At 35.7% G+C, this 21,470-nt stretch overlaps 1 long non-coding RNA gene across 3 annotated transcripts in view; it reads right to left on the bottom strand.

Annotated features, from left to right (window-relative positions):
• Positions 1–21,470, bottom strand: part of LOC141553948 (uncharacterized) — a 267,988-nt gene that overhangs the window by 115,875 nt on the left and 130,643 nt on the right. The window contains exons 4-5 of one of the 3 annotated variants that reach the window (XR_012485732.1): positions 16,752–16,989; positions 15,757–16,662 (exon numbers count right to left, since the gene is read on the bottom strand). This is a non-coding gene — a long non-coding RNA (uncharacterized LOC141553948). Of the gene's footprint in view, positions 1–15,756; positions 16,663–16,747; positions 16,990–21,470 lie in introns of those variants that run through there. The other 2 variants (XR_012485730.1, XR_012485735.1) reach the window with 2 other exon arrangements.

The raw sequence follows: 21,470 nt of genomic DNA, 5'->3' as shown, positions 1-21,470 counted from the left end.
TCTATTTATTTATTTATTTTAATTTTTGTTTTTATTTACCAGATGCATGCATGGGTAATTATACAGCATTGACAATTGCCACACCTTTTGTTCCAATTTTTCCCCTTCTTCCCCCCACCCACCCACCAGATGGCAGGTTGGCCAATACATGTTACATATGTTAAAGTATAAATTAAATACAATATATGTATACATGTCCAAACAGTTGTTTTGCTATACAAAAAAAAAAATCGGACTTTGAAATAGTGTACAATTAGCCTGTGAAGGAAATCCAAAATGCAGGTGGATAAAAATAGAGGGATTGGGAATTCTATGTAGTGGTTCATAATCATCTCCTAGAGTTCTTTTGCTGGGTGTAGCTAATTCAGTCCATTCCTGCTCTATTGGAATTGATTTGGTTCATCTCAATGTTGAAGATGGCCACGTCCATCAGAATTGATCATCACATAGTATTAAAACATTTTTCAAAGCTCTCTCCTTTCTACCTTTATTATTATCTGGCTTAGTTTGATCTCTGAAAGAGAATGGTCTTTTCTACTAGTGAATGAGTAGCTCTGCTACAAGAGATCACAAACAGTGAGTATGGGAGAAGAGAGAAGACCATTTTCCCCAGAGACAATGAAGAAGATTGAAATATAGTCAAGAGACCATTTCCAACCAACTCCTTCTCCTGGGCTGCCCAGGATCACATAATCTATTTCTAAAAACTAATTGGGCAGTTAGGTTATATATTTATTAATTATGAAGATTCCTTTTCTGTAAAAGAGTAATAATACTTAACTCTCGAGAGTTCAATGAGGATAAAATAGAATCTATTTTTGAGATGCGTTGCAAAGCTTAAGAATTATATACATGCTAGCTATTTCACTAGTCTTTCATTCCTTTTGAAATAATTACCTAACAGATTCTTTCCAGATTGCATATATACATCATTCCTCAGAGATCAAAAAGTTGCTTCTTCCTTGAATTTCCTCTTTCCATAGCTTCATAATTATTATGTGGCCCCAACATTTTTAGTGATTTTTCTACTTTCTTTCTTTATGTCTCCACGTCTTCCATCCCATAACTTTCCCATGATCTAAGTTAATAGCTCCCCTCTACATCTTCATATTTTTTTTTCATTCTTTATATTCCCCCTGGAAGTACTTTTTCCAGTATTCTTTGGAAGACTTTATTCTCCCTATGATCTGGAGAGCATAACTACATGTTCCAGAACTTTAACCTTTCAGTTCAGTCATTTTTAGTTATCTCTGTCTCTCCATGCTCTCATGTGGAGTTTTCTTGGCAAAGATTCTAAAGTGGTTTCCATTTTGTTTACCAACTCATTTTACGAAGGAGGAAATTGAGGCAAACAGGGTTAAGCAACTTGCCCAGGGTCATATGGCTAGTAAATCTCTGAGGTCAGGTTTGAATTTATAAATATGAATTTTCCTGATTCTAAGCCCAATACTATCCATTGGGCCACATACCTGTCCCATTTTGGACTTCAAAATAGACCAACTATTTTTTGTAACATATATCATACATAGTAGTTGCTTCCAGTAGGGAGAAAAATAAACATTTTTCCCTAAACAGATAATTATAAAATTCCACTAGTTTTCCATATTACCTGAAGTGAGATACTTAGTCTATTTTTTTCTCCATGGGGACAGAAAGAAATAATTGTCTTTTCTTATCCTCACAGTTAAATTATATAACAGTAAACTAGAGGGGCCCAAATTAAGCCTGATTTTATTTATAACAGGCATTACTTTTTCAGATAGTTTCATATTACTTTTTCATATACTTTTCATAAGGCTACCCATTCAGCAGCCTTATACTGGCTACCGATACAAGTAGAAACCAAGCCATAAACTCAATTATTTAATTAGACATAATTGCCTATCTTGTTTCTTATTGTCTACTGATTTTGAGATACTTCTTTGTACCTCTAGACTTGCTTGGCTCTATTAAAAAGAGTGCTGTGAATTGGTTTCATGTTAAACATAAAATAAAAGATTCTCAAGAATGAGATTCTGTAGACATAAGTGAAATAACTCCAGTGAAAGTGGAAAAGGAATTTTTTTTTTGAAAATACTGATAGGGCAGCATAAGGAATTCACCAAATAACTTAGAATTCAAGAAACAAAAAGATATGATTAGAACATAGAAACAAAGATATGCCACAGAAGACTAAAACAATTGTATCAGGATGACTAAAGCTGAGAATAAATTGAGGCTGGTGAGGGAAGAGAAGAACCACAAAACACGATGTTTTACCTTATTTTTCCTTGTCCAGTCACATCCGACTCTCCTTGACCCCATTTGGAGTTTTCTTGGCAAAGATACATGAAGAGTTTGCTATTTCCTTCTTTGTTATGGCTTCTGGAGGTCTCAGACCTGTAGAATGGATCTCGTCATGTGAGAGGAGGAAGATGATACAAGGAGACTGAAAGGCAGTTGCTGTTATCTAACCTCTCTCCTCTTCCCTCTGCCTCCATTTATTTCATTCGCAATCCACAAGCAACACCTGTGTCAGTAAAGGCTGCCCCACAACTCCTTCAGATGATATGATTCACAGCTGTGGAGGCTCTCGGGGAGACCTGACCTGCCCCTTGACCTAGGCATGGTCCTTAACACTTCTCTATATCATTTTACATATGAGGAAACTGAGGCAAAGAGGATTAAGTGACTTGCCCAGGGTCACATAGCTAGGAAGGATTAAGTGTCTGAGCCTGGATTTGAACTCAGGTCCTCCTGACTTTAGGGCTGGTGCTCTGTCCACTGCACCACCTAGCTGCCCCTATCGTGTATTTTTACAAGAAAAGAGTCTATCTGAAGGGAATGTAGATATACCTGCTCCCACATACCTACCTATTTTAGCAAATACTTGGGCCAAATAATGATCAATACATCTAGTGGCAAATTGAAGTAAATGACTTCTCTCATGCTAGAATTACCCAGGAAGTCATTCAGAAGTTTAAGGACAGTAGGAAAGGGAGCAAGCAGCAAAGGCAGCACAAGCCCGGGAATACCTCTTTGTGTAGCCAGAAAGGATATGTAGCCAGAGGCAGAAAGAATGGAAGGTTCCCATGAAGAAAGGTTTAAGGCGTTCTGAAAGCCTCAGGGTGGGCACTTTGGAAGCCCAGAGTATGGCAGCAGGCAGTGACAAGCAGGACACCACAGCCCTCAGACTGGGAGACCCCAAGCTCAGGCCCTCTCAGGTTCCTAGCACTCTCTTGAAATGAGAGGAGAGAGAGAGAGGCAGCCAAGCTGCTCTTGTACTGTGAGGTTCAAAGAAACAGAGGGACCTAAGGCACAGCAAGTGAGGATCAGCACAGAAAATCAGAAGCACAGAGTAAGAAACAGAAGTAGGAAGTGTCCAACTCCTACTTAAAAATATAGCAGAGAACAGAGTCTGGCATAGAAGAAAGGGAAAAAGCATTTATTTGGCACCCACTATATGCTAAACATTGTGCCAAGCTATTATTTCATTTGATCTTCACAACAACCTTGAGAGATAGGTGATATTATTATTCCCATTTTATAGATAAGAAAATTAAGGTAATCAGAGGTTATATGTCTATTCGAACTTAGGACTTCCTGATTCCACAGTGCTTTAATCACTATTCCACCTAGCTATCTCATTGTCAAAAGTCCTCAATTAAGAAAACACTAACCAGTATCAAAAATTATTACAAATTTAAAGAAAGTAACATCATAATGCTACAAGCAAACACAGAAGAAAAGAAAAATCAATTTTTTTTCAAAAAAGAACTACACCAATATACAGAAAAAAAATGAAATAAGGTAAAATATGAAGAGACACCACAATGTATCGCTTACAAGAAACTCATCTTTAAAACAAATATATAGACAGATTTAAAATGAGGCCTAAAAATTGCTAAAATGCATCAAGAAAATCTAAAGCAAGAGCTACAATTGATCTACCCAATTAAGCAAAAACAGACATCTAAAACCCCAAAAGGAATGAATAACATATTAATATTATACTAAAAGCACCAGAGACAAAAAACTATTCTCAGTATCAAATTTATATGTTCTAAATGCCTTAGCATTTAAAGTCATAATGAACGTTTCAAAAAGACAGAGATAATAATATAGTAATAATAGATTTCAATGACCATCTCTTGGTTTCATATAATTCTAAAAGAAAGATAAAGAGAAAAATATAAAATTAACAAAATTATGGGAAAATGAGAGCTAAATTATCCATGGCATATTCTAAATGGGACTAATAAAGAATATATATATATATATATATATATATATATATATATTCTTAACACTACATGGAACTTTTATGCAACTTGATCATGTATTAAAGTACAGAGGTATTACGAGCAGATGTAAAGAGAAAGGAATAGCACACATGCCCTTTACTAACTATAACACAACAAAAATGGTAACTAGTTCAAGGAATAAAAGCAAAAGGCACTAACCTAAATGAAGACAGTAATGGAATCCAAAATAATCAGTAGGTTAAAAAATAAATCATAGAAAAATTTAATAATTATGTTGAAGACAGTAATAATGATGGAAAAACTATACCCAAATTTCTGGGATTTAGCTAAAACTTTCCCCAGAAAAAAATCTTACCCCTATAAAATATAAAAAAATATGTTTCAGTATCTATTCAAATACAACCAATTTTTTCTGTGGGTATGTATGGATAGGTTTTTTTTTTTTTGTTTTTGTTATCATGAATCCTTCAGAGTTTCTTTGAATTATTGTCACAATTTCTGAACCTATTCCTCAGTTATTGGACTTTGTTTACAATTCTTTGCTATCAGAAAAACTACTAGTGAAATATTTTGATACAAATAGGAACTTTCTGTTTTATCAATCACTTCTTTGGGGTACAAATCCAGTAATGGAGTCGCTGGTTCCAAGAGTATGAATATTTTAGTCATTTTATTTGCATAATCCCAAATTGCTTTCCAAAATGGTTGTACCATTTTAAAGCCTCACCAACAATGTATTCATGTCCCTCTCAATCCACAATCCCTCCAACATTGACTATTATCCTTTTTGCCATCTTTGACAATTCCAAGATGCAAGTCAAATTCAGGATTGTTTTGATTTGATTTGCTTTTCTTGTTAGTAATTTGTCTCAGTGGTGTCAAACTTGCTGCCCCTGAAAAATTTTAAGTTCTACCTACCAGACTAAAATTTAACTGGGAAATGTTTAACAAAGTGAATAAAAATACAATACATACAGAATAATAAAAATACAATACATACAGTATTATCATTTGTAGCTTTCTAAGGAAATGTCACTTGGTAGGCATCCATTTCTATTTGCATTTGACACTTATTAATTTGGAGAATTCTTTCATGTGATTGTGAATATTTTGCAATTCTTTTGAGAACTATTTATTCATATCCATAAATAAATCCTTAAATCCTCTATTGGAGAATGATATTTCATTATGTCTGTCCTGTCTATCTATATTTATACACATATATTTACATGTGTTTTAATATGTTTATGTGCACACATCCATGTATATACATAGTTTATATATCTTGGATAGCATACCCTTGTCAGAAAAATTTAATAAAAAGATTATTTTTCCCATTTGACTACTTTCATTTTTATTCTGGCTGCATTAACATTGTGTAGAAGTTTTTCAATTTCATGTAATCAAAGCTATCTATTTTATCTTTTGAAATGGCCTCTTTTCCTTATTTGGTCAAGAATAAATATCCTACCCATACCTATGAGAGATATTTGTTCTGGATTTTTTTCTAATTATTTTTAATATTATGATCTTTAATATTATGGTCTTGGAATGGATTGTAAAATATGGTTTAGGTTGTTTTCCCCCCTAATTTGTGTTTTCCCTTTCATTAAACATAGGAACACCTAAATCCATTATTTCTCATTCTCTCTTGTCAAATCTGTTCCATTAATACCTCCATCTGTGTGTGTCTCTCTCTTTTCTCTCTCTCTGTCTCTCTTTGTCTCTGTCTCTGCCTCTCTCTGTCTCTGTCTCTCTTTAAAAAAAATCCCACACTACATGGTTTTGATGGCTACTATTTTATAATATAGTTTGGGTCTGGAAGTGCTATTCCCTTTTTTATCTCTATTTTTAAAAATCATTCCCCTCAATGTTCCAGATCTTTTGTTTTTCTAGTGAATTTTGTGACCATTTATCAAGTTTTATAATGTATCCATTTTCTCCATGATTTGCTTGGCATAGCATTAAAAATATAAATTAATTTTGGTAGCACTATCATTTTTATATTGGTATAACATAGCCCAGCCATAAACATTCAATATTCTTCCATCTAGTTAAGATGTTCTTTGTATCCTTAAAGAACATTTTATAATTGAATCTATGTCTTTTGTGAGTTTGGGGGAGGTTAATCCCCATCTATTTTATGCATTTTGCAGTGATTTGGAATTCTATTTTTTTTATTTTGAGTTCAAAATTCTCTTTCTCCCTCCTGCCTCTGGACAATCCCAATTATTGAGAAAGCAAGGAATATGATACTATTGTACATGTGAAAGCATGCAAAGCATATTTCATATTTTGTAGTGATTGGGAATGGGATTTCCTTTTCTATTTTTGCTTCTTATGTTTTGTTACTATCATAGAAAAAAGTTGATTTTTTGAGGGGTTATTCATAGCACATTCTAAATTAGTACATAACCTTAATGCTTAAGATCACACTCTAAAAAATTTAAGTGAAAGCATCATACATTTCTTCAAATAAGATATGCTCTTAAGCAAATGAGGGACAGGGATGCTTGCAAAAAAAATAATAAAGCAGATAACTTTAATTACATGAAATTAAAAAGCATCTGAACAAAGAAAACTAATTCACCAAAGATCAGGAAAACCATTAAATGTAGGGGAGAAATCAAATTGTTCTACTAAGGCTTTGATATCCTAAATATATAAAGAATAGTTATATAAAAACATAAATCATTCCCCAATAGATAAATATTGAAAGTATATGAACAATAGTCTCAAAAGAAGAATTGCAAACTATTAACACATAAAAGAATGCTTCAAATCACTAAGCATAAAAAAAAGACAAATCAAAACAATGCTGAGATTTCACCTCACATTTTGAAAATTTACAAAGATAAGAAAGAAGCAAGAAAAGTTCTACATGGCCTGAGGTGAGTGAAATCAACAGAAGCAAGAAAAGAATATACACAATGACTGCAACAATATAAATGCAAAGAACAACCATCCCCAAATTAAAAACTAAAATAATAAAAGGATAAAGAAGTAAGTCAGGAAATAAGAAATGAAAAGAGACAGCACTTTTCCCCTTACTGAGGAAGAAGATCTACTGGTTTACATCATACACATTTTCAGACTTTATCAATATGTTGGGGTTTCTTCTTCTTTTTCTCTCTATTTTTTTCTTTTTTGTCTTTAAAACTATTATTTGTTTTTGGGATGACTCTCTGTAGGAGAGAAAATAACAAATGCTGGGGAAATTATAGTTCTTCAAAAATCAATAAAAGCATTTTTTTAGAATGAGGAGTCTTGTCATTTAATCCAAACTTTCACTTTACTCATGAGGAAACTGATACCATAAAACTGACACCAGGAATCTGACACATGACTTGCCAAAAGCGAGAAGTCAGAAGGATAAGATTTCAATTCAGATGTTCTAAACTCAAAATACATCTACTTTCCACTACTTTTCATCTTAATTTGAACTTTAAAAAATGGTAAGTCCATTAAGTCTAGAAAAAAAAATATCTGAAACAATATGAAATGAAATTAGATATAATTATCATTGGTCTAGACTAAAATGTACACATCACCTTCACCCATATCAGCATTATTGATTCTTCTTCTGAGCAGCTTTCTGTTCTTTGGTCTCATACATACTAGAATATGATTCCATGGATCCCAGTTTGCTTTGTAGTCACCCCCTGTTGACATCTGCTCATCAGGTTCTGACCAATCCTATCCACTAGCAAGTGACCATAATGCCTGATTGGCACCAAAAACCTATGGCCCCATAACTTAGGCTTATATTTATTAGCACAATAAGATATAATAAGAGCTAACATTTCATAAGATACAAGCACCAATAATATTACTGAGAGCAGCCATGTAAGTAAGGGAATGTAAGTAAAGCTAAAGTTAAGACAGAACAAAGCTCTCTAGAACTGGAACAAACTCTGGACACCACAGAGTTCTATAGCCCATGAGAACTGGCTCCTAGAGCCAGTTGTTAAAATTTTACAAATTGGCCAACACAACAAATGAGGGCCAATTTTATTGTTATTTTGAATGTCTAGATGTAAGAAAGTGATGGGGGAAAATGTTTAACATTGTAATTAAAATTAAAAGTAGGTCCTACAATGTATTTTTTTGAAGAGGCAATAGTTAAATATTGACTATTACACCAAATCTAAATCACTCATTTTACAGTGAGAAAACTGAGAATCAGAGAGGATAAGTGTTTTGCCCAAAATCACACAGGTACAAGCGGTGGGTAAGACAGTTTACTTCCAGAGTCATTTATTTGTTCTCCACTATATTTCTGTCCATGTGTTCTTCATATGTTTTTTAAATCCTTCTCAGGGATTAAAGCTCTGGACCAGGAATCCTACAGTCAATGGAATTGTAAACAGTTTAGCCAAAAAATATTAACAGATTCAAGAAAAGGTTAGAGAAATGCCTAGAATGTAGTAGAGTATCATATTATGCATGGAGGACTTCCTAATTGTTTTTAATTTGACATTGGTAACATTAACAGGCCATCCCATAACCTCCCCTTTTGTACCATTGACACTACTACTGTTGCTATCATTATTAACACTACCACTACCTTTTCTTCTCCTTTTATTATATTATATATTCTATTATAATTACATTATATTATATATAATATATTATAGATATATTATAACTATTACTACTACTACCACTACCTTTTCTTCTCCTTTTCCTCCACCTCCTTTCTCCTCCTTCGTTCTCCTCTTCTTTTTCTTCCTTCTTTCTCCTCTTCTTTTTCCTCTTTCTTTCTCCTCCTTCTACTACTACTACCACTATTATAACTATTACTACTACTACCACTCCTCCTCCTCCTGCTGCTATTACTACTACTACTACTACTACTTCTACTGTGGCTGCTACTAATAAAAATAAGCATAAATTATGGGGACTTAGGTCTCTGGGGACTTATCAGTCAACCAACTTGCATTTTATGCAAGACACAGAAAGGAACCTGAGAGATGATCTAATCTAGCCACTCACCTAAAGGATTCTGAGGGAACTGAGATCCAAAGAAGGGAAGACACAGTAAAGGCAGAGCTGGGGGTTCAAACCCAAGGCTTATACCAAATTTAATGTTCTAGTCATTCTGATGTCCCATAGAATATAAGCTCCTTGAGAGCAACTCATGCTGTTTGGGGGAGATGAGGTGAGAAGAGATTTTTTTGTTTTTGTTTTTGTTTCTTTCTCTATGCCTAGTTCTGTGTCTAGCACATAACAGGTGCTTAAAAAATATTTGTTGGTTGACTGATAAAAGTGCAGATGACATCCCTCTTAATATTTGCACCCAGATTCTATTCTATTCCTTCTCTTCAATTAGCAGCATAAATGAGACCCAGGACTGACCCTTCCCTTTCAAATGAAAAAGCTGTGGGGGTTTCATGACCTGAAAGCTTGATATGAGTCAACAGTGAGACAAGACAGCCAACAAAAACTCATTTGATATTTGGGCTACATTTACAGAAGCGTTCTGTCCAAAATGAGAAAGGTGATAGTCCCATTGCCCTCTCCCCTGGTCAGACCACAGCTGGAGCATTATAATCAGTTCCAGGTGATACAGAGAAGGGCTTCTGACAAGCTAGGGTGAAGCCAGAGGATTATATAGACTTAGAACCATGTTATAAGAGTGTACCACTCCTCTTCTCCTCCAGGCTATTTTCCCAAGAACCACTTGAGTTTGTTGTCCAGAACTCGAATTACTATCCACTTGGGACACTATTACTTACTGAGAGTCACTGAGATTTCTAGTATTATCAGTCATAAACCCCCACAAGTTTGATTTATCTAGTTTTTAGTAAGTTTAGTAAGTTATTTATTTATTTATTAAACACACCTAGCAAAAAAGAGTTATAAAATAACTCCCATCCTTACCCCCCCCCCAAAAAAAAATAAAACCTAAAGTCACAATTTTCCTTTTCTCACATGCAAGGTCCCTGAGGAGAGTGGGCTCCTACTTACAGTAAAATGGCATTTAGAGATGTATATGAGGGTAATTCACAGCTCCGAGTTACCAGAAGTCCTTTTCTCTCTTCATGTTATCTTCATGAAGTTCCTTTTGGTTGTTCTTGGTTTCAGTAGAATCCTGAAGCTGCTCTTTCTTTCATTTATTTTATTTATGTTTCTCATCAGACATCACTGTCAGCAACAGATGGTCTGGGGATGCTGCTCCTGACACCCAAGGGACCTCCAGGTTTTCCAACCTATCCAACTTTATAAGGTCCAAAGCCTTAGCAACTTCAGAGAAGCTTAGCAATTCCATGTCTGGGTATCCACTTGTCTTTTTCCCAAGAGAATTTCTATCTGGCTTTGGCATGTCTCTCTCTACTCCTAGCTAAATGCATCATTTTCCACTAGTCCAATCTCTCTCTGGTAGCTTGGTCCATGGGGAGAGAAAAGGAGAAAATGGTCCCTCCTCCCAATCTTTTGATATTTTTCCTGGAATACTCAGCTCCTAAATTTAGTTTGACTCTAAACTAATTGGCTTTTTGTAGATACCCAAGAAGGGAAACTCATAACCTAATATTTCCATTTCAATTAGTCAAAGAGTATTTTTAAGCACCTACTATGTTCCAGGCACTATACTTGTTCTATAATTGAACAAATTAAGTAAATAGGCTAGGAATATTAAGTGTCAGAGGCAGAATCTGAACTAAGATCTTCATAACTCCAGGATCACTGTACTGCCATGGTTCCTCAAAAATTGATATTGGAGAGCATCTAAAGGGCAACAAGGAGGCTATAACATACTAAAAATAAGGAATTACATGAGAGAGGCAGCATAAAATATGTCCTCAGAGAAAGGTGTCAGCTGGATGGTGCTGGGCCCACCTGGACACAAGAAGACTTGAGTTCAAATCCAGCCTCACCTACTTCCTAACTGTGAACTTGGCCAAGTACTTAAACCATGTTTGCTTCTGTTTCCTCATCGTAAAGTAAGGAGAATGATTGCACCTACACATGCCTCAAGTTGGTTATAAAGATCACATGACATACTTATAAAGTGCTTAGCACAGTGCCTTGTATATAGAAGGTGCTATTCTTTGATATTCATTTTTGAAGAGGATCAGTGACATCATGGATGATAGTAGTAGTAGTATTAGGAGCAGCAGCAATAGTAGTAGTAGTATAGCAGTAGTAATGGTAGTAGTAGTAGCTATAGTAACAGTCGTAGTGATAGTAGTAGTAGTAGCAGCAGCAGCAGCAGTAGTAGTAGTAGTAATAGTAGTAGTAGTAGTATATGGTGGTGGTAGTGGTGGTGATAGTAGTAATACTAGTAGTAGCAGTAGCAGTAGTAGTAGTAGTAGTAGTAGTAGTAGTAGTAGTAGTAGTAGTAGTAGTGGTAATGTAGTTGTAGCAGCATTATTATTGAAGGAAGGAATAAAATAAAAGGAAGACATACTGGTACACCCCATGAGAGTGAGAGATACTTGGATCCTCAAAAGAGCAGAAGCACACAAGGAGAGCCCCAACAAAGACAGCGAATGCCCTATGGCCAAGGATCAATCTCAAGAATGGTTGGGAACCTGATTGTTGGAGGCAGGGTCCACCTCAGTGACTAACAGATTCATCAAAAGCATTCATGGATACTGTCAGCTTCCCAGGGTCAGGTGAGAAAAGCCCTTTGGAAAGCTCTCCTAATGGAGCTCCTTGCTTCCAGTCATTTCTCTAGTAAATCCAGCCTCCATTCATCTGTCAAATTGATTTTTCTCTATAACATTTATTTCCAATTACAAGTAAAAATAATTTTCAACGTTCAGGTCTAAGATTTTTGAGATCCATATTTTTCCCTTACCTCCTCCCCCTCCATTCTGTCCCAAGCCTGCATATAATCTGATATAGGATATAAATGTACAATCATATTAAACCTATTTCTACATCAATCATGTTGTAAAGTAAGAATTAAAAGGAAAAATCATGAGAAAGAAAAAAGTGAAAATAATGTGCTTCAATCTGCATTCAGATTTCATAATTCTTTCTCTGCATGTGGCTAGCATTTTCCATCCTGGGTCTTCTGGAATTCTCTTTTATCATTGCATTGTTGAGAAAAGCTGTTTACAAAGTTAATCATCACACTGTGTTACTGTTAATGCACGAACTGTTCTTCTGGTTCTGCTCTTTTCACTTTGCATCATTTCATATAAATCAAAGTGATTTTTCTAAAGCACGGCTCTGACCATGTCATTCTCTTGCTCAATAAATTCTAACAAATCCCCACTAAATTGAGAATCAAATTGAAACCCCCTTGTTTAGCATCCTAAGCCCTTCCCCATCTGACTGTAACCTACTTGTTATTTAAGACATCTCCTCATCCAGTTTAATACAGCCATGCTGATTTCTTTTGCTATTCCCTACCTATGGCCCTGCATCCACTCATATACATATACACACATATATTACAGACATGACATATACATAGTAACTAAATATTACTATTATAATGATAATTACCAAAAAGTTGATGTCATTTGCTGGGGTTTTTTCTTGCCTGTTAATGAACCATATTGAACTAATCAAAATTACAAAAATAAAAAAAATAAAATAAAGACTCTAGTTCGATCACATCGGTTCATAAGTTTACACAAAACAAAGTCAGCTGTTTGGAGCTTTGAAACCACTCAGATGTGCTTTCCTCTTAAGTGAACATCTGTCTATTTGCAATGACTTGTAACAACAATTAAAAAAAATTCTCCAATAAAAATGCATGTCCTTCCACATGTTCCTCATGCCACAAGAACGAGTGAAAATTCCAGTCCTTGTCTTGGAGTTGGGGCCAAGACGTTATTGGAGACAGTTTTCTCCACCACACAAAAGCAGATTTCCAACCAAGATAGAAGCGGCCTTGCCAGCACACATTTCCAATCAAGTCAGGGAAAAGAAAGGTAACCATTTAACCCAGGATTCCACAAAAGAGGAGGAAATGCTCGTGAGCCAAGTTAAGAAAGAGGAAGACGTCTTTGCTTAATAAATGTTAGGTTTCCAGGGGTAGTGAGACAAGGGAGGAAGGAAGGATTCTGCAGTGCTCTGACCAAAAATCTTTTTTTTTAATGTTAAACATCTGCAATTCTCCTATATGTATTTCCACAATTATCATGTTGCACAAGAGAAATCAGATCAGAAAGGAAAAAATGAGAAAGAAAACAAAAAGCAAGAAACAACAACAAAAAAGATGAAAATCCTATGTTGTGATCCACATTTAGTACCCATAGTCCTCTCTCTGGATGCAGATGGCTTTCTCCATCACAAGATCATAGGGACTGGCCTGGATTGCCTCTCTGTTGAAAAGATCAAGTGTATCTAGCATTTACCATTAGAGTGAACACCCTGGAACAGAGGCTTGAGATGATGGTATTAGAGGATGATATCTCCAACCCTTCATGGGTACTCCTAGAAGTTGAGGTAGCAAGAGAGTCAATTAGCCTTGCTCTGAAGGACCCATTTGGCCAAAAGTGGGAATTAAGATAGGGAGCTCTAAATTATATCCAAATTTTACAAATTGCATAAGGACAAAAACCACATAGTCCTTGCCTTCAAAGAGCTTCCATTTTAATGAGGAGGAGGAAACAAGTACACAATAAATAAAGGAATAAAATAGATGCAGGTCAATATAGCAATTTTATGTGAGAGACAGAGACAGAAACATAAACAGAGAGGGGGAAAGAGAGGAGGGGAGGGAGGGAGAGAGAGAGAGAAAGAGAGAGAGAGAGAGAGAGAGAGAGAGAGAGAGAGAGAGAGAGAGAGAGAGAGAGAGAGAGAGAGAGAGAGAGAAGAAGAAGAAGAAGAAGAAGAAGAAGAAGAAGAAGAAGAAGAAGAAGAAGAAGAAGAAGAAGAAGAAGAAGAAGAAGAAGAAGAAGAAGAAGAAGAAGAAGAAGAAGAAGAAGAAGAAGAAGAAGGAGGAGGAGGAGGAGGAGGAGGAGAAAGAGAGGGAGAGAGAGAAGAAAGAAGGAGAGAGAGAAGGAGAAAGAGAGGAAGAAGGAGAGAAGGAAAGGGAGAAAGGGAGAGGGAGAGGGAGAGAGGGAGAGAGAGAGAGGGGGAAAGAGAGAGAGGGAGAGAATAAAAGGAAAACTTTCAGGATCTGTTATAGATCTACAGAAAAAAATGATAGGGAAAAGTGGGCAAGAATTTCATGGGATGAGAAGACAGCCTGAGACTGGAGGAAATTGGCACATTGATACCATCACCAATCTGCATCCCCAGCAGCTAGCCCGGGGCCCTATAAATGGAGGCACCTCATGAATGTTTGTTGAATCAAACTGAAGATTTGCCTCACAGATGAGAGGGCTGGAAGAGACCAAGTTTGGAAAGCTGTCCCATATCACTCTCAGGGGGCCCAGTTGGATCCCACACTGTATCATTATCGAGTGCCCTGTTCTTCAAAAGCCAGTTTGTATTTGTTTAGATTATGCTGCAGAAAGGAAATCCAAAAAGCCCAATGTTTCTCCCTATTACCCAAACTAAATGATCTCTCAGTTCCTTTCTAATTTAATTCAACAAGCATGTATATACCATGTACTGTGCTAAGTTCTAATAAGAATGACTACACGTATGCCAAACACATAATTCAGTTCTTGGTACACATTAGGTGTTTAGTAAGTGTTTCAGTTACTTAGAGAAGCATGTTGTAGAGTATTTTGTCTATTAGAGTCAAAAGACCTGGAATCAAATCCTGCCTCTGCTATTTACCATCAAGGGAAAGAAACAACTTTCCTGGGTTTCTCTTTCTTTATCTGTAAATAAAAGAGGAGAGATTAGAGTGTTTGGGGAATTTCTCCAGCATAATCTAGAGTCCCTTTGGTTCTATATCCGTTACCCTGTGAGTGCTCTTATACATTACTTCATTTCTCTGAATCTCAGTTTGTTAATCTCTAAAATGAGAAAATCAGATTTTGAGAATGATGGCCTTTCTAACTCTGGATCTATGATATTGGAGTTCTATTTTCACTTAGAAAACTGGGAATAGAACCCAAATAAATTAAATTTACTATTTAATATTTACCCAGAGTAAATAACACTTAAGCTGAGCTTTGAGAAAAGACCAAACTTGTAAGAAGCTGAGATTAGTAGAAAATGCAGTCTGGGTGAGGGGAAGGACTCATTCACATGAGACCTGGAGGCTCAAGTTCCTGGGCCAATCAATAGTCCAGCTTGACTGGAACAAAAAAATTTTAACATTGTTGGATTGTGTGATTCTATTATTCTAATAATCAGCAATGGTCAATCCAGCTGAGAAACTGGAAGTTGGGAACTGATGGAGATTCCCTTCTATTTTCATTTGGGATCTTCCTGCAGCTACACCAGAGGCAATATGAAGGCCCAGAAGTGTTTACCATGACAATCTTTGCCAAAGTGTTCACACCAGGATCTTATTAGTTGTATAATCCTTAACCTATCTAGGCCAATAATAAATATTAGACAATATTCTTAGCATTGTTGAGTAATAAATATCATGGCATCTCTAAAACACTTTTTAGAATGTTGTTACTGTTGTTGTTTTCTTCTTGTTTGATAGAATTCATATTGAAGTGATTGTAGGAAAAGTTACTATTACATTATTGTTTAGTTAATGAACAAAAGATTTTCATGCAGATATATAAAGTGATTGCTTTGAATAGTTGAATAAAAATATTCAGAAGTAGGTTCTTCCTCTGAAAGCTTCCTGAAAGCAAACTATCCCCTTCTGAGTCTGATTTTTCCCACTAGGTTTATCTTGAAATCTTTTTTGTTAGGAATAATTTGAAGATATAACATGACCATTCTTTGTTAGCAGAGCCATTGCTGATGGCCATTCATTGACGTTGTTGTGCTGGTTATGGTTGTGATGAGGAAGTGAAGAAAGTGCTATGCCCTCTGCCAAGTCCCAATTCTGGGTCTCCAGCTTGTTGTACCTTCCTACCGGATGTCCCCTCAAATTCAATGTATCCAAAACAGAACTCATCTTTTCTCCAAAAACTCATCCCTCTTCCCAACCTCCCTACTACTATCAAAATCTTCCTCCTCTTTATCTTCCAGGTTTGTAATCCTCAATGTCAGGGAGCTAAGTGGTTTAGTAAATAAACCATGGGCCTGGAAAAGCTGAGTTCAAATCCATCCTCAGACTTCTTTTTGTTCTTGACTTCCCTTTGTTCTCAGAGACAACCAAGACAACAGGGAGGAGATTCCATGATATGCAAGTGAATTGGATTTGAGTAAGGAAAGACTGCAAAGTCGCCAGTGTATCTTTCTCCTCTGGAGCCATCTAGGTTGCAATGGCCCGAAATAGACCAGTATGACTGGAGATAGCCCTGGATGCAGTGAGAGAGCTTGGTGTTTTTAAGCCAAGGTTTTCAACAGAACTTAATTCAAACAAGGCAACACCCATTCAGTGCTTAAGGCTAGGTAAGAAATGAAGCAGAGAGTGGACTTTTTTTACCTAGTCAAAAAATAAAAAATAAGGAATCAGTCTGGGAAGGGAAGAATCTCAGGGTTCCGTCCAAAACAATCACATCCTCAGGTACTTACGAGTTTTGTGAGCTTGGGTCACTTAACCTCTGTTTGCCTTGTTGCCTCATATGTAAAATGAACATAACACCTTCTTGCTGTAACTGATGGTTCCACATCTGGATGATGTGGTCCTGCTGATGGAGGAGCCGTGTTTTCTTGGTGTTCATAGTTAGACCAAAATTAGCACAAGCAGCAGAGAACTGATCCATATTTTGTTGAATTCTTGATTCAGAAGCTGCACTGAGCACACAATCATCTGCAAACAAAAAAATCATGCATCAATACTCCTTCCATTTTAGTTTTAGCTTGTAAATACTTCAACTCGCAAACCTTAAGGTATAAATGCAAGCTCTTCTTGTTATTAACTAAGCACACCCACTTAGTGACTTTGTGTTTTCTTACCTTAACAAAATTTCTAGAATTCATCCACTTCCCTCCACTCACACTACTACAGACCCTCAAGCTCCTTAAGACCAGGAATGATAGTATGATTTTTCCTTTATTTGTATCCTTAGATCCCAGCATCATAAACTTTCGCTGAGACACTTGCCAAGGTCTCCTTGGTCTTCCTTTCTCATTTCTCTGTCCACTACAATCTATCATCCACATAGCTTTTAAAGTGATTTTCCTAAGAGGTGAGTATGTCACTTTCCTCCTCTATAAACTTCACTGTCTCCCTATTAACATTCAAGGTCAAATATGGAATCCTCTATTTAGTATTGAAGTTCTTCACAACATAATGTTTTCCTGTCTTCCCAATCATCCTACACTTTATTCTCTTCCGTGAGCTTCATGGTCCACCTATATCTGCCTACTTACTGTTCTTCAAACTCAATATCTTATCCCACTAATTAACTTGACCCCTAACACTTTATTTCCCTATCTCTTTGCCTCTACCCTAGCTACAATATTTAGAATACTTTCCCTCATCCCCTTTATTTCATGATTTTTCTGATTTCGTCAAGACTCGGTATTAAATCTAATCTACCTTGAAATGTCTCTGCATTTGCTAGAATATCTCTCATTAAGACTATCTTCCTTCTATTCTCTAACTACCTTACATGTATTTTAATGTTTTCCTAATTAGAAGGCAAATTCCTAAACGTCAGGGATGGTATTTGATAGTTTACCTTTGTTTATGTCTCTAGCACCTAATAGAGTGCTTGGCACGTAGTAAGTGCTTAATAATTGCTTGCTATTTATTAATTGTCAAATACCCAAGTGCAAGGCTTTCTTCTCTCTGCCTACAATCTACTTTATGGCTTATCAGTAAAAAATCCTTTCATGATCTGAAAGAGATGATAGATATCTTTCAGGCTTAGACTTCCAATTGCCACTTTCTAGCAGTTATTTAGAAGTAGTATTTCTTTCATTCTTTTTAACTTATACATAATGGAGACCAAAATTTTGATCCAAGAGCTCACCTCTCATTCAACTGAATGATGAGACCATCATCTTATAAAACCCTTTTATGAAGGATTCAAGTCTGGGGACCCTACATCCCCAAAATGATATGCTTAACTTTGCAGTCATAGGGAAAGAAAGAAAGAAAGAAAGAAAGAAAGAAAGAAAGAAAGAAAGAAAGAAAGAAAGAAAGAAAGAAAGAAAGAAAGAAAGAAAGAAAGAAAGAAAGAAAGAAAGAAAGAAAGAAAGAAAGAAAGAAAGAAAGAAAGAAAGAAAGAAAGAAAGAAAGAAAGAAAGAAAGAAAGAAAGGAAGAAAGGAAGGAAGGAAGGAAGGAAGGAAGGAAGGAAGGAAGGAAGGAAGGAAGGAAGGAAGGAAGGAAGGAAGGAAGGAAGGAAGGAAGGAAGGAAGGAAGGAAGGAAGAAAGAGAAAAAAAGAAAAAGAGAGTATTGAGAGAGAGAGAGAAGGAAGGAAGGAAAGAGGGGAAAAAAAGAAAAAATGGAAAAGAAGAGAAAGAGGAAGAGAAAAATATAGAACTGGAAAGGACTTCAAGACCAATGATTCCAATCTTTAATTTTATAGTAAAGAAAAATGAAGTTTAAAAAAGGAAAGTAATTCACTCTGTTTTGGTAATTACATTATTGGATTTCTTTTTTACTGGACTTTCTTTTACTGTAATTTGTTTGCCAAAAGGAATTCCTGGTGAGAAAACTCCTACCAAAAATACTGATCAGCACCTTTTATGCAAATTTACCTGGGGCACTGAAGCATTATGGTCATGTTAGAGGCAGGATATGAACCCCAGTGTAGATCAAGGGGCTATATTTACTCTTCATCTGTTTTCAGTCCATGAGAGTAAGAGAGGAAAATCCCTGCCACCTAGGTAAATTTTTTCTCTAAAAAGTCAATAAAATTCATCACTAAGAATTAATCAATCTGGCCAATTACCACTGGTTCCAGTGACCTAGTTTTTTGATTATCTAAGGCATTTAGTAGACAACTAGTGCTCCTCATAATTGATGGGTTTTCCACTGGGGTTCTAAGTCAATATGCCCTTTGGCTGGAACATACAAACACAGCAAATGCAGGGGAGTGGGAAGCTGCATTTACCTGAACCAATGCTCTGTCTTTGCTGAGTGTTCTTTCCTATTATTACTGAGGTAGCTTCCTTTTTATCATAAGGTTCAAATCTTGACCTTAACTCCTGAGCTAAACCCACTCTACAGGTCCAGTATATTCATAGGCAAAGACTATTTCTCTGTCCACTATGCCATGATGATAATTATTTAATTAAATAAAAATTTATTAATAAATGCTTATTAGTGCTAAGCACTGGGCTAAATTTAGGCATACAAATTCAAAGTTGAAATTGTTCCTGCCTCAAGGAACTTCTAGTGCAATCAAAGAAAATAATGTGTACATGTATAAAAAAATGCAAAATGTAATCAAAATAAATATAAAGTAATTGGGGGAGATACTGGAAACTGTGGTGATAAAGTGAAGGAATGAGTAGAGAAAAAATAGCAATTAAAAATAGAAAAAGCAATTTATGAAATATTAAAAATTCTCATAAGGAACAAAGGGAAATTTAGAAGTAGGGTCATGATGGCAAATTTAATATGAATATGTTTTTAAAAGAAAAGAGGTTATAACAAACTTTGTTTCAAATATAATATTCTGTCTTCTTTGTACATTATTAAGTTAATAATTTTATTTCTTATTTTTAAAGCATTTTGGATGTTTTGATTTTACATAGGAAGTATTTTCTGATTGCAGCAGCTAGGTAGCACAGTAAAGAGAGTGCTGGGCCTAAAGTCAGAAGGATTTGAGATCAAATCTGGCCTGAGAGACTAGTTGTATAACCGTGGGTCTTAATCTTCTTTGCCTCAACTTCCCCATCTGTAAACTGGAGAAGGAAATGCCAAGTCATTCTAGAATCTCTGTCTAGAAAATCCAAAATAGAATCACAAAAAAATTAGACATGATTGAAATGATTAAACCACAAAAATTTCCAAAACTTTAACAAAACAGTGGCTTTATTTGAAAGTACGCACAGCATTCCACACCTGTAGTTTCACTACTTCTATATTTTACTTTCTTTTTATAAAACAAAAGCAAATTAACAGAAATCTATTTTTCTATATCCCATTTTCTAACCCACTAAATTTAAAACAAAAATCAAATCCCTTGTAATCAATATATATAATAAAGGAAAATAAATTGTTTCATTGACTTTAGTGGACAGATAGACAGATGGATGAATAGATGGGTAGATAGATAGATAGATAGATAGATAGATAGATAGATAGATAGATAGATAGGAGATAGACGGATAGATGGATGGATGAATAGGTGAATAGATTTATGAGTGGATACACTTAAATCATTCTTCCCCTGAAATTCACTCTCTCTTTCATGACCATAATAGGCCATCCTAGAGCCTATTAATTGGTTCCTGGCACCCCAAAACAGTTACTATAATCTATACAACAGATGGCCACAAATGATCATTATACAGGTATACCTCATTTTATTGTGCTTCATTTTATTGTCCTTCACAGATACTGTAGGGTGTTTTTTTTTCTTGTTTTTGTTTGCTTGTTTTTCACAAACTGAAGATTTGTGACAACCCTGACTTGAGTTACTCTATCATCACAATTTTCCCAACAGTATGTGCTTACATGTCTCTGAATCACATTTTGATAATTCTCAAAATAATACAGACTTTTTCATTATCATTATAGTATCTGTGACCAGCGATCTTTGATGCTACTATAGTAATTGTTTTGAGGTGTCAGGAGCCTCCTCAGTTTGTAAAATTCCTAAAATGGTTCATTTTTACATTGATGTTACAGTATGAATTGTTCTCCTGGCTCTGCTGACTTTCCTTTGTATCACAAATTCCACATTACCCTGGAATCCCCTCTTCCTCATTTCTTATAGCACAGTCATGCTCCATCACATTCATAGGCCAAAGCTCATTCAGCCATTCCTCAGCTGTGATGACTTTGTACAGAAGTATCCTTGAGCTATACCTTGGAAAGAATAGAGAACTCTGTTTTTTCAAATTTCAAATTCAAATCTGGCTTGCTATACTTAGTGATTTTGTGATTCTAGGCAATTTCAAAAAGTACATTAAAGTTTTCAAAGCACTTTGAATGAGTTCTCTATCATCAGCTCAGGGGGGTAGGTACAACAGTTATCCACATTTTATCCACATTTATCCACTTTACAAATAAGCAAACTGAGGCAGGTTATGACTTGACCAATGTCCTATTAAGTGTAATGTGCCCCACGTTGGGCGCCATTTGTAGCGTGCCCTCCTGGCAGTTACA

This window comes from Sminthopsis crassicaudata, chromosome 2, assembly GCF_048593235.1.
Source record: "Sminthopsis crassicaudata isolate SCR6 chromosome 2, ASM4859323v1, whole genome shotgun sequence".
NCBI lineage: Eukaryota > Metazoa > Chordata > Mammalia > Dasyuromorphia > Dasyuridae > Sminthopsis > Sminthopsis crassicaudata.
The sequence above is the reverse complement of the archived record's forward strand: the minus strand, read 5'-3'. Positions and strand labels throughout refer to the sequence as shown.